This window comes from Rattus norvegicus, chromosome 6, assembly GCF_036323735.1.
Source record: "Rattus norvegicus strain BN/NHsdMcwi chromosome 6, GRCr8, whole genome shotgun sequence".
Lineage (NCBI taxonomy): Eukaryota > Metazoa > Chordata > Mammalia > Rodentia > Muridae > Rattus > Rattus norvegicus.
The window spans coordinates 70,410,762-70,423,206 of NC_086024.1; the positions used below are offsets into that span (position 1 = coordinate 70,410,762).

Sequence of the window (12,445 nt, forward strand, 5' to 3'; positions counted from 1 at the left end):
TGCTGAAAACTTTGCTTCCATATCTCCTCCCTTGGATATTTTCCCCCTTTCAAGGAGTGGGAACATCCGCATTTTGGTTATCCTTCTTCTTGAGCTTCCTGTGGTCTATAGATTGCATCATGGGCAATTCAAGCTTTTGGACTAATATCCATTTATCAATGAATACATACCAAGTGTGTTTTTCTGTGATTGGGTTACCTTACTCAGGAAATCTGATAGCTCTGAGTGCCTGCCAAAAGAAACAGGAGATAGCATATGTCAGCAGCTTGACAGCATACCTAAAAGCTCTACAATAAAAAAGAAATAAAGCAGAATAGAAGGAAGGAAATAATCAAACTCAGAACTGAAATCAATCAAGTAGAAATGAAAAGGACTATACAAAGAATCAACAAAACCAGGAGCTGGTTCTTTGAGAAAATCTACAAGATAGATAAACCCTTAGCCAGACTAACCACAGGTCACAGACAGTATATCCAAATTAACAAAACCAAAAAGGAAAAGCACACGTAACAAGAGAATCTGAGGACATTAAAAAAAGTCATCAGATCCTACAACAAAAGCCTATATTCAACAAAACTGGAAAATCTGAAGGAAATGGACAATTTTCTAGACAGATACCAGGTACCAAAGTTAAATCAGGAACAAATAAACCATCGAAACAACCCCATAACTAGTAAAGAAATAGAAGAAGTTATTAAAATTCTTCTAAGCAAACAGAGCCCAGGACCAGATGGGTTTAGTGCAGAATTCTATCAGACCTTCATAGAAGACCTGATACCAATACTGTCCAAAATACTCCACAAAATTGAAACAGACTGAGCACTACCAAATTCCTTCTATGAAGCCAAAATTACTCTCATATCGAAACCACACAAAGACCCAACAAAGAAAGAGAACTTCAGACCAATTTCCCTTATAAATATCAACGCAAAAATACTCAATAAAACTCTTGCAAACTGAATCCAAGAGCACATCAAAATGATCATCCATCATGATCAAGTAGGCTTCATCCCAGAGATGCAGGGGTGGTCTTATATACAGAAGTCCATCAATTTAATCCACTATATAAACAGACTCAAAGATAAACCACATGATCATTTCATTAGATGCTGAGAAAACATTTGATAAAATTCAACAGTCCTTCATGGTAAAAGTCCTGGAAAGATCAGGAATTCAAGGCCCTTATCTAAACATAGTAAAAGCAATATACAGCAAACCAGTGACTAACATCAACTTAAATGGAGAGAAACTTGAAGCAATCCCACTAAATTCAGGGACTAGACAAGGCTGCCCACTCTCTCCCTACTTATTCAATACAGTACTCGAAGTCCTATCCAGACCAGTCTGACAACAAAACATCAAAGGGATACAAATTGGAAAGGAATAAATCAAATTATCACTATTTGCAGATGATATGATAGTATATTTAAGTGATCCCAAAAGTTCCACCAGAGAACTACTTAACCTGAACTACTTAACAACTTCAGCAAAGTGTCAAGGTATAAAATTGACTCAAACACTCAGTACCTTTCCTCTACTCAAAGAGTAATCAAGCTGAGAAAGAAATTAGGGAAATGTCAACCTTCACAACAGTCCCAAATAATATAAAATCTCTTGGTGTGACTTTAACTAAGCAAGTAAATGATCTCTATTACAAGAATTTCAAGTCTCTGAGAAAAGAAATTGAGGAAGATCTCAGAAGATGGAAAGATCTCCCATGCTTATGGATTAGTAGAATTAATATAGTAAAAAATGGTCATATTGCAAAAGCAATCTACAGATTCAATGCAATCACCATCAAAATTCCTACTCAATTCTTCATAGAGATAGAAAGAGCAATTTGCAAATTCATTTGGAATCACCAAAAACCCAGGATAGTGAAAGCTATATTCAACAATAAAAGAAGTTCTGGGGGAAGCACCATGTATGACTTCAAGCAGTATTACAGAGCAATAGTTATAAAAACTGTATGGTATTGGTATACACACACACACACACACACACACACACACACACACACACACACGGTATTTTGCTATAGTTATGGCTCTTAAAGAAATTTTACATTGATAATTTTAACCCTCAAACCAATGAATTATAGTAAACATGGACTTCAAGTCAATAAAATCTGAATGTCAATGTTAATTCTACAATTTAACACTGTACAATGTATGGTTCTTCCATGAAGGGGGTAGAAAGGGAAGTATTGATCACTTCCCACACAAATTATATTAATAAATACAGAAAGCGCTTCTAATAGTTTTTCTTTTTAGATTACTATAAGCATTAAAGGTTTTTTTTTTACCTGTTGGCATCTACTTTTAGTGTTAACATCCTAAATATGAATACATGAACAAATGATGTTTTCTGAATAGAGTGGATGGTCTAATCACATTGATAACAATGTCCAGCAGTTGAGATAAGACTTACCGGCTCATTTTACTATTTCAGTATTGCCAAAGTTTGCCTGTGGACAGAGAGAGAGAGAGAGAGAGAGAGAGAGAGAGAGAGAGAGAGAGAGAGAGAGAGAGAGAGAGAAGAGAGCAGTGTATTTACCAACTTTTATTTTGCTGCATGACTGAGATTGAGTCAAGGCCCCTCTCCATGGTCAGCAGGTGAAAATTTGGCACAAAAATGATTCCAGTTTAATACATCAGCTTTTGATAAGGTTATACTCATAGGCAATATTGGTGATGGTGTTTTCATTTCTTCCTCCACTAATATTCATTTTCTTTTTTCCCTGAAGGGAAATGAACACATGGCTATCATGTTCATACCAGCTTAATGAGAAAGCATATGTATTGTACTAGTAATAGTGTTAAATATTTTAATGGATTTTCTAATTTATTAAACTTTGGAGATAATATTTGTTATTTTTTTAAAAAATTCCAATAGTTCATTTTTACCAAATGAAGACTCAGGAGCCAGATCCTAGGGTGAAAGCCTACTAGTAAATAAACACTCAGCTGACCTTCCACCTCAACTAGCAACCCAGAAATAGTCTCTTCTCCATACTGTTTACAAACCCTTCCAGTTAGTTTTTCATTTCTACTTCCTATATATAATCTTGATGTTTATAGTCTCATCAGGAACTTCTCCACAACTGTTAAATATGTTTAATAGATTTATAAACAGAGGCATATTTAAATTCAATACTTATCTAAAATTCACATGGTGAAAATCTTATGCAGTTGACATTTAAACCTCAACCATTTGTCATGAAATTGTTTTTTATTGGGTATGTCCTCCTGACAAAATATTGGGTGGCTCCAAATGGATCTTCATAGTAGGGAAGAGCAGAGGGAAACTGTCAATAACAGGCTTAGCTATTTCTGTACACATTTTTATTGAACATTGAACATTTTCCAAAGTATATTAATTTTGTATGTATTTATTTGTATCAACATACAACTTGAAAATTAACTGATTTTCAAAAACATAAGAACTATCCTCTTAAAATGTTTTAAAATAATATTTGTGTATTATTAAACCATTTCAGTCTTGAAACAAAACAGATATCAAGTTTTCTCTGTGTTACTAGTATATATATATATATATATATATATATATATATATATTCAATTTAGTTTAAGTAGTATAGTAAAGAAACTTATATCCTAAGATTCAGAAAGCATTTATATCTAAATATTCTGCATTATCAGAAACTGTTTATTCTATGTCTGAAAAGGAAGATTAACACCATAGTCAGAGCTTTATTGATTTATTCACATGGCTCTCTAAGTATTCTAGGCAATCTCTTCATTTTCTATCCTTGTCAGCAAAAACAAAATAAAAAAAACATGAAAAAAACCCATATGTTTAGCATTTAGTTAAGGTATTATATTTCAGCTAGAAGCTGAGAATACAAATTCTTTTAAAATGGAGAGAGGAAAGCATGCATCCTTTTTGCCCAAGCAATTTACACTTTCAAATGGGTGAAGTGGCAGATGGATGACAGTGAACTTGAACATCAAAATAATTAAGTTTTAATCTCCTATTCAAAGACTTCAGCTCTGAGGTCACAGGGAATGTGCAAAAGTTTTTTCGTTTTAATCAATCTTGGATGATTAGTGGCTTTGTCTATAGAATGATCACTTTCCAACTGCAGCAGTGCAGTGTCAGAGTGAAATAACGGGGAAGATTAAGGAGTTTAATTTACTTAGCATGTTATGACCATATTTATTAAAATACTAAGAATTACAGCAAACTTTATCATTTGTTAATATTGCTTTTGCCTCAATGGGGGTTATATTGAGAAAGCAATATTGTAGACTTAAAGGCCAATACAAAGTGGTATTTTTTTAAAAATATTATTATTATTCCTTGTAAAAATAATCTCCTGGGTACTTAAAGTGAAATCTATTTCTTTATTGAGGTGTAAATCTTCTCTCAACCTCAATAAGCTTTCTTTCTCTCTTGTTTTCTCTTATAGTGTTGTTTAAAATGCACACAGGCTCAGAGTACAGATACCTTAATTAGAATATATTATGACAGAGCAAAATGGACTCTACAGTCCTTCAAAAATTTTTGTTGACATTTATAATGCCACATCAAGCCATTTTCATGAAATCGGCTGACTTTCGAGGAGTGCCTATATTTAAGTGTAATATATAGAAAAATATTTTTATGACTAAGGATGTTGAATATTTCTTCAGGTGCTTCTCAGTTATTTGATATTCCTCAGTTGAAAATTCTTGGTTTAATGCTGTGTCCTATTTTTAATAGGGCTGTTTGTTTCTCTGGAGTCAAACTTCTTGAGTTCTTTGTATATATTGGATATTAGCCCTCTATCTGATGTAGGATTGGCAAGAACTTCTCCCAATCTATTGGTTGTCATTTTGTCCTATTGACAGAGTCCTTTGCCATGTAGAAACTTTGCAATGAATGCTATGAGGTCCCATTTGTAAATTCTTGATCTTAGAACATAAGCCATTGGTGTTCTGTTAAGGAAATTTTCTCTTGTGTCTATGTGTTTGTGGCTCTTCCTCACTTTCTCGTCTATTAGTTTCAGTGTATCTGGTTTTATGTGGATGATCTTGATCCACTTGGACTTGAGCTTTGTACAAGGAGATAAGAATGGATCGATTTGAATTCTTCTACTTGCTGGCATCCTTAGTCATTAGAGAAATGTACATAAAAACAACTCTGAGATTCCCCTCACACCAGTCAGAATGGCTAAGATCAAAAACACAGGTGACAGGAAATGCTGGCAAGGATGTAGAGAAAGGGGAACACTCCTCCATTGTTGGTGGGATTGCAAGCTTGTACAACCACCCGAAGTTATTCTGGAGGTTTCTCAGAAAATTGTACAGAGTTCTACCAGAGGACCCATCCATACCACTCCTGGGCATATAGTCCAATGATGCTCCAACATATAAAAAGGACACATGCTCCACTATGTTCTTAGCATAGCATATTTGCAGTAGCCAGAAGCTAGAAAGAACCCAAATGTCTCTCAACAGAGGAATGGATACAGAAAATGTGTTACATGTATACAATGGAATAATACTCCATTAAAAACAGAGGAGTACTACACTATTAAAAGCAATGACTTCATGAAATTTGCAGACAATGGGATGGAACTAGGAAATATCATGTTGAGTGAGGAAACCCAGTAACAAAAGACCACACATATTATTTACTCACTAATAAGTGGATATTAGGCAAAAACCCTGGAATAACCATGATACAACTTACAGAGTATATGAAGCTCAAGAAGAAGAAAGACAAAACTGTAGATGTTTCAATACTTCTTAGAAGGAGAACAAGATAAACATAGGAGGTGGAGGGTAGGAGAGACTTGGGAGGAAGAGAGGAGGGAGAGGAGGAAATAGGGGACAGGATCAGGTATGGGAGGAGACAGGGATGATATACAATTTGTTATGAAATAGAACAGAGGTGTGTAGCAATAGGAGATGGGGAACAGTGTAGCTACCAGAAAGTCCCACATGCTTGGAAAACAAGAGGCTCTCAGGACTCAAAGATTAGCTGAAGTGTCCAAAAACGGGGAAGAAGAACCTGTGGAGGCCACATACAGACGTTGGTCAAGGGTCCTGGTTGTGGAATGGGGCCACCCAATAATGTCCAATAATTTTATTCATTTTTTATTGGATATTTTATTTACATTTTAAATGTTATCCTCTTTCCCAGTTTCCCCCTCTAGAAACCCATTATTCCATCCCCCATACCCCTGTTTATATGAGGGTGCTCCCTCACCTACCCACCCATTTCCTCCCATCTCACAACCCTAACATTCTCCTATATTGGAGCATCGAGCCTTGACAGAATCAAGGGCTTCTCCTCTGTTTGATACCTGACAAGACCATCCAGTTTTTTAAACCCAGAATCCTCTTGTCTAAAAGAAATACAGGGAAAACGTATGGGGCAGAGAATGAAGAAAAGCCTATCCAGAGACTGCCAGAACTGGAGATCCATCCCATATACAGATATCAAGCCCAATCACTATTGCTGATGCCAAGAAGTGTGTGCTGACAGGAATCAGATAGAGCTCTCTCGTGAGAACCTTTGCTAGATCCTGACAAATAAAGGTGGAGATGATTGCAGCCAAACATTGGACTGCGCATGGAGACCACAATGGGGGAGTTAGAGAAAGGACTGAAGGAGTTGAAGATGCTTGCAACCCACAGAATGAAAAACAATTTCAAACAACCAGTACCCCCCCCAGAGTTCCCATGAACTAAACAACCAACCAGAGTACACATGGAGAGGCCCAAGGCTCCTGTTGCATGTGGAGCAGAGGATGGCCTTTTCTGGCATCCATGGGAGTAGAGGCCCTTGTTCCTGTGAAGGTTCGATGCCCCAGTGTAGGCGAGTGCTAGAGCAGTGAGGTGGGAATGGCTGGGTAGGTGAGCATCCTCATAGAAGCAGTGATAGGGTAATGGTATTGGGGTTTGTAGAGTAGAAACCAGGGAAGTTGACAATATTTGATGTGTAAATAAATAAAAATATCCAATTAAAAGAAGAAATTTTAAAATAAAACTGAATGAGGTGTAAAATCTAAGTGGACCATCTGTGAAGAAATTGATGATTCTGTTCCGCTCTACAGTTTCAATAATGTTTGCATCTCCTTGTGTTCATTGTGTCTTTTTTCAAATTCAATAACTATCCCTTTGTCTTGATGAGTATAATTTGTAGAAATTTGGTGTCTACCAAGTTGAATCATAAGTACAGGGAAGTTGAAGAAGGTTGTAGAGCTGTAGTCATGATGGAAATTGTAATATTCAATAATGCCTTGACGTGGAAACCTTTCAGGTTATGGCAAATATGTATTGCACTTTTAAATTAAAAAGATTATTTATCATGGTCAGTCTCATGGATAATTTAAACTACTAAGGGAACCAAAAATTGAAAAGACAGTGAGTGACGGAACTATGAAATGTGACTGCTGGTTGGAGAGAAACATTGAGGTGAAGCAGGCAGCCATGAATTGATATCTCTAAACGGTGAGTCACAATTAAACTTTCCTTCTTTAATCTCCTCACTCCAGCTATGTGTCACTGTTGTCAAGTCTGACTAACATGAGTGCTGCATTTTGAATTTGCATTGTTTCTTTGTAATTTTAATTTATACAAAGTAAAGTTCACTCTTGGTTTATAGTGACTCTCTTAGTTTTGACAAATATAGGGACTTTTGTAACTACCACATTTAGCACAGGACAGGCCAATGCTAACATCAAGGACATGTTCCAGAGCTGTCTCTTTAATCACTATGGCATCTTCCCATCTCTTTTCAGAGTCTGCACAGCTTTATTTTCTAATTGTTCACATAAAGAGAAGCATGCACCAGGCAGCCCTCTGATCCTGACTTAATACACTTTTGATTCCTTGACAATTCATGCACGTTAATGCTTGGTATCAGTGATTGGTTCTTTCTTATTGGTTAGTTTCCCCCTGCATGGGTTCATCATAGTTCCTTTATCTTTTGAAGGCTATTTAGTTGTTTGTTCTTTTTAAAATAGGTTTAGAAATTAGAAATAAACAACTTTAAATAAATCTGTGTGACAAAGTGAAGAACTTATTATAAAACAAAATATTTTCTGTTAGTAAAAGATCTATGAAAGAAATTGTGTTATATAATAAGTATATGTTTACATATATTAGAAAATGCTAAATTATTTTCTGTAGGAATTTTGTACTTAAAATAGGAATGTTTAGGGGTTGGGGATTTAGCTCAGTGGTAGAGCGCTTGCCTAGCATGAGCAAGGCCCTGGGTTCAGTCCCCAGCTCCGGAAAAAAAAAAGGAATGTTTAGTATTTTAAGGTGCTCTCCTGACTTGCTGGTTTGTGCATTCTTTTGAGGTGCTTGCTGTAATTGTCATTGTAGGTCTAATGAATATCTACTTGTATGTCTTTGTCTTTTTATATTTATTTTCATATATATGTGTGTGTGTATTATGTGTGTGTGTAGTATGTGTATGTGTGTGTACAGTATGTGTATATGTGTGTGTGTGTGTGTATATCTATGGGTGTGTTGGGGGTGCACATATGTGCACCTGAAGGATGGAGAAAATTAACTTTCCTTTCTTTTTCCTGTATTCACTGAGGAAAGGAAACTTAAGAAAACCATGATCTCCTATGGCTAACCTTGCTAGGCCTCTTTTTTGGGGAACTTGTCTTTGTCTTCTAGGAGTGGAAGTATAAGCTGGCCATGACTGCAAATTTGACTTATGTTTCTATGCATAAAAAATCTGGTCTTCATGTTTATAGAGCAAAAATTTTAACCTCTGAGCAATATTGTCATCCCAACATATCCATTAACCTACCTTTGTGTCTTGGTTTCATATCTTAATGACTAATGCATTGAGCATCTTCTTATATGCTGGTTATACATAAACTTTCATGACTTTTTTATTCCCAATTTTTACCTGCTTGCACTGTGTACACTGTGTGTGTGTGTGTGTGTGTGTGTGTGTGTGTGTGTGTGTGTGTGTTTTAGATCTTCCATTCTGTGGATTCAATTTCTTAATGGACAGAACCATTACAATTTTCTTCTCTTTGTCTAGGCTGTCTTTTCATTATTTGAAGTATTTTTTCAGTTTCAAATTTTTTTATTGAAATATAGTCTATTAAAGTTTTCTTTCAGGAGAACACTATTATTACATCTATGAGTTCTTTGTCTGATTTTCACTTTATCAAATCACCTCAAACTTTCCTTTAGTTTTTAAAACTTTACATTTTATTCTATGTTATGTTTAATTGGAGAAAATGAGAGAGACAGACAATTTCTCAAATTTTAATTTGTTGTTATATACCTAAATTTTACAGCAATGTATGCTTGGTAATATCTATTTTTACCAATAAGTTTCCCTTGTATATTGGATGGAAATAATCACTTCAGGTGTATTTCTCTGTTTCCGGACTTTCTGCCTATGCTGTCAATTGATATGTATGCTTTCCTCCCACAACGGTTTTTATTGTGCCCTTTTACAGTCAGCATCAGGAGTCTTCCAACTTTTCTTGCTTTCCAGAACTATGATTACTTTACTATTGAAATACTCTTTAAGGATAGCTTGACAGTAATAATGTATAGATATACAAGTAATTTATTCATCTTGTGACTATCCTATAGTTAGTTGTTAGGGCTAATAACTTTTACTGTATAGTCTATAGCATTTCTTCATAGAACCTCTAGGCCCAGCCCCTTTTTAGGCAAGGACTGACTGCAATGTGCCCTCAAGACTGGCAAATCCATGGATAAGCAGTAAGGTAAGCAACAAGATCATTTTCCCTAATGTCTTCTTCAACTGGGTAAAGGCACACTCAGTAACCATACAGCAGACTCTTCTGGCTGTCACCGCAATTGTTTTCCTCAGTGAGTAAAGAAGGGAATAATACTATGGAAGTCCTCAATAGGGCAGCAGAGAATACAATGTCTCACATATAGAATTGAACTGTGATCTATATGGATTAAAGAAATTTCCCCTATTTCTTTTAGATATTGTGAATGAGAGTTTATATGGAAGGCATTTTTAAATCATAGTAATACTTTATCTTCACTGTTATAATCATATACACATATAGCAGAATGCTTGTTTAGAAAACAAAAATAGAAAGATGGGGCAAATACAGCTTACAAAAATCAGTAAATGGCTTAAGGTATGTGGTATGAAGTTACAATGTAATCACAGAGATTCAAGTGACAATAAACATGATTGCTACAGCTCACTGACTTTAACATTGGCCTAGCTATGTTATCCATTCCCAGGTGTCCACATTGTAATAGACAAGGAGAACCCTTCAGCTCAGTTAAATGCAATCCCCAAAAGAAGTGGAATGTTCAGGATATGACATGTCTCCATCAATTTGCTGTATTATCAAAGTGATGGTAGAGAAGGAGAGGAGATGTAGACAAAGTGGATAAACTATTAAACCAATTTTTGTATCATTCAAGTACCCACTCTGGGAAACATTGTTGCTATTTAGATATCTAGTTTTTACTGGGAAGATATATTTCTGTATTTACTGTTGTTTTGGTTATTGTTTTGTACTAGATCTTTCATTCGTCTTAGCTATTAGTTCTATCTATATTTAGAATGAGAGAGAGGAGGAATATATATGCTCAGGTCACGGTCTCCTCTGGACTTCAACTATTTTTTACAAAGTAAAAACTAGAAATCTTTAGCCAGGTCTGGTAAAAGGAACTTCTTTTATTAATTGACATTGCAAAATTTTGATATTTACTTTCTTTCCATTTCACTGTTCATGTTTGCCATATCATAGCTATCATATTATTACAATCCTTCAATCAGAATTACCATTTCTCTTTGTAATGTTTCTCCAGTTATAACTTATTATATCATTCAAAATAAAAGTTGTTTATTTATTATCTAAAATATGCCTATCAATGTAGAATACACATTTGAGTAATGACATTGATTAAACCACAAATAAAGGAATAAAGTTAACATTTAGCAACTCATTTATTGAATCATCCCTATATACTGGGACCTTGTGGGTTCACATACACACCAAAAATAGATAAATGTCATAGTGTTAACTATCTTTAAGAAGTTTTAAACATTTAGCCAAATAATGTGAAGACTTGACTTTTGTATTAATTTCATTCAATTTAGTATAATGCAGATAAGTGGAAAAATAATGATTTCAGACATGTTTGAAAACATGTTTACAAAAGAGGGTAATATTTGATTAGTGAATTGAGAAACGTAGTATATTCCTCCCAGAATGACTGAACATGTCCCAGTAGGAAGGAAATTGTTCTTTCTGTTGGATATGAGTCATCTTTACTCTGAAGATGTACTTCAGGACTCCTGACTCCCAAGTTTTCAGGCTCAGAGAGGAATAGCAGCGAAAGTTTTTTGGGCTTCTTACTTTCCAAAAGACAATCACAGGGCTTCTTACCTACCATAATTGCTGGGACTGGTTAACCCCTTATATCCTTTAATATAAGCGTCTGTATCATCTATATTTATGTTTCTTCATCTGATATGTATTCTGATTCTATTGGTTCTTCTTTTAAGGAAATCTTGACAATTATAATTTATTGTCTGAATTTCTCAATTTGCAGAGGAGCAGTAGGTTAAGAACCAAATTATATGCATGCATACTTATCAGTATAAAGTCAAATGTAATGCACAAAGCATCTTATTTAGCCTAAATTTTTCACACACTCTACATAATCTGTATGCTGTTATATTAAATATGTAGGACTCATAATATTATAATTATATCTCATTGTCCTCATTCTTATTACTATTATTTTTCTGAGCATGTTTTGTTCTTTATTTTGTTTCCAAGAATAAATCTGTATAAATGGTAACAAGCTTTGCATAGTGGCAGTATCATAGCCAATGAGGTTTATTTGAGGCACGATTGTTGCTAATTGAAAACTATAAATGCCTATTCTCTTTCCCCCAACCACAATCATTCTCTACTATCTGAAGACAGAAAACTATATCTAGTCTCAATTTTCAAATAAATGTGTACAATATTAATTTGTGTTTAAATTAAGAATTCTACTTTGTGGGTTTCTGGGAAACATAGAATCTGTGTCAGGTTTTCACGTTTGTCATTTTATGAATGTGTTACTTGCAAATATTTGAGCAATTAAAATAATAGAATTGTAAAATATTTTCTGTAGGGATACTCAGAGCACTAGTGTATATTATTATTATTACAACATTATAAAATTGTAATAAGCAATCAAACAGTAATATAAATTAAGAGAAAAGTTTAAAAGTAGTACACAAATGTAGGGAGGATTAATTGTGAGTTTCAAAAGTGACTGCAAGCTTGATTAAATGCAAAGACAAACACAAATCAGGCTGAGCACGTTTGTCTTTGCAAAAAAGAATGATAAAAATGTTTGGTAATAAAATGAAACTGCTTGTAAGTCATTTAAGAATAATGGCTTAACCTTGGGTGGTTTTATTGCTTCTATAACTTTAAAGCTATGACCCAGTGTTT

At 34.7% G+C, this 12,445-nt stretch overlaps 1 non-coding gene across 1 annotated transcript; it reads left to right on the forward strand.

The window, feature by feature from the left end:
• Positions 1–11,800: 11,800 nt before the first annotated feature.
• Positions 11,801–11,941, forward strand: LOC120093502 (U4 spliceosomal RNA). Its single transcript, XR_010052925.1, has one exon. It is a non-coding gene; the product is annotated as a U4 spliceosomal RNA (small nuclear RNA).
• The last annotated feature ends 504 nt before the right edge of the window (positions 11,942–12,445 follow it).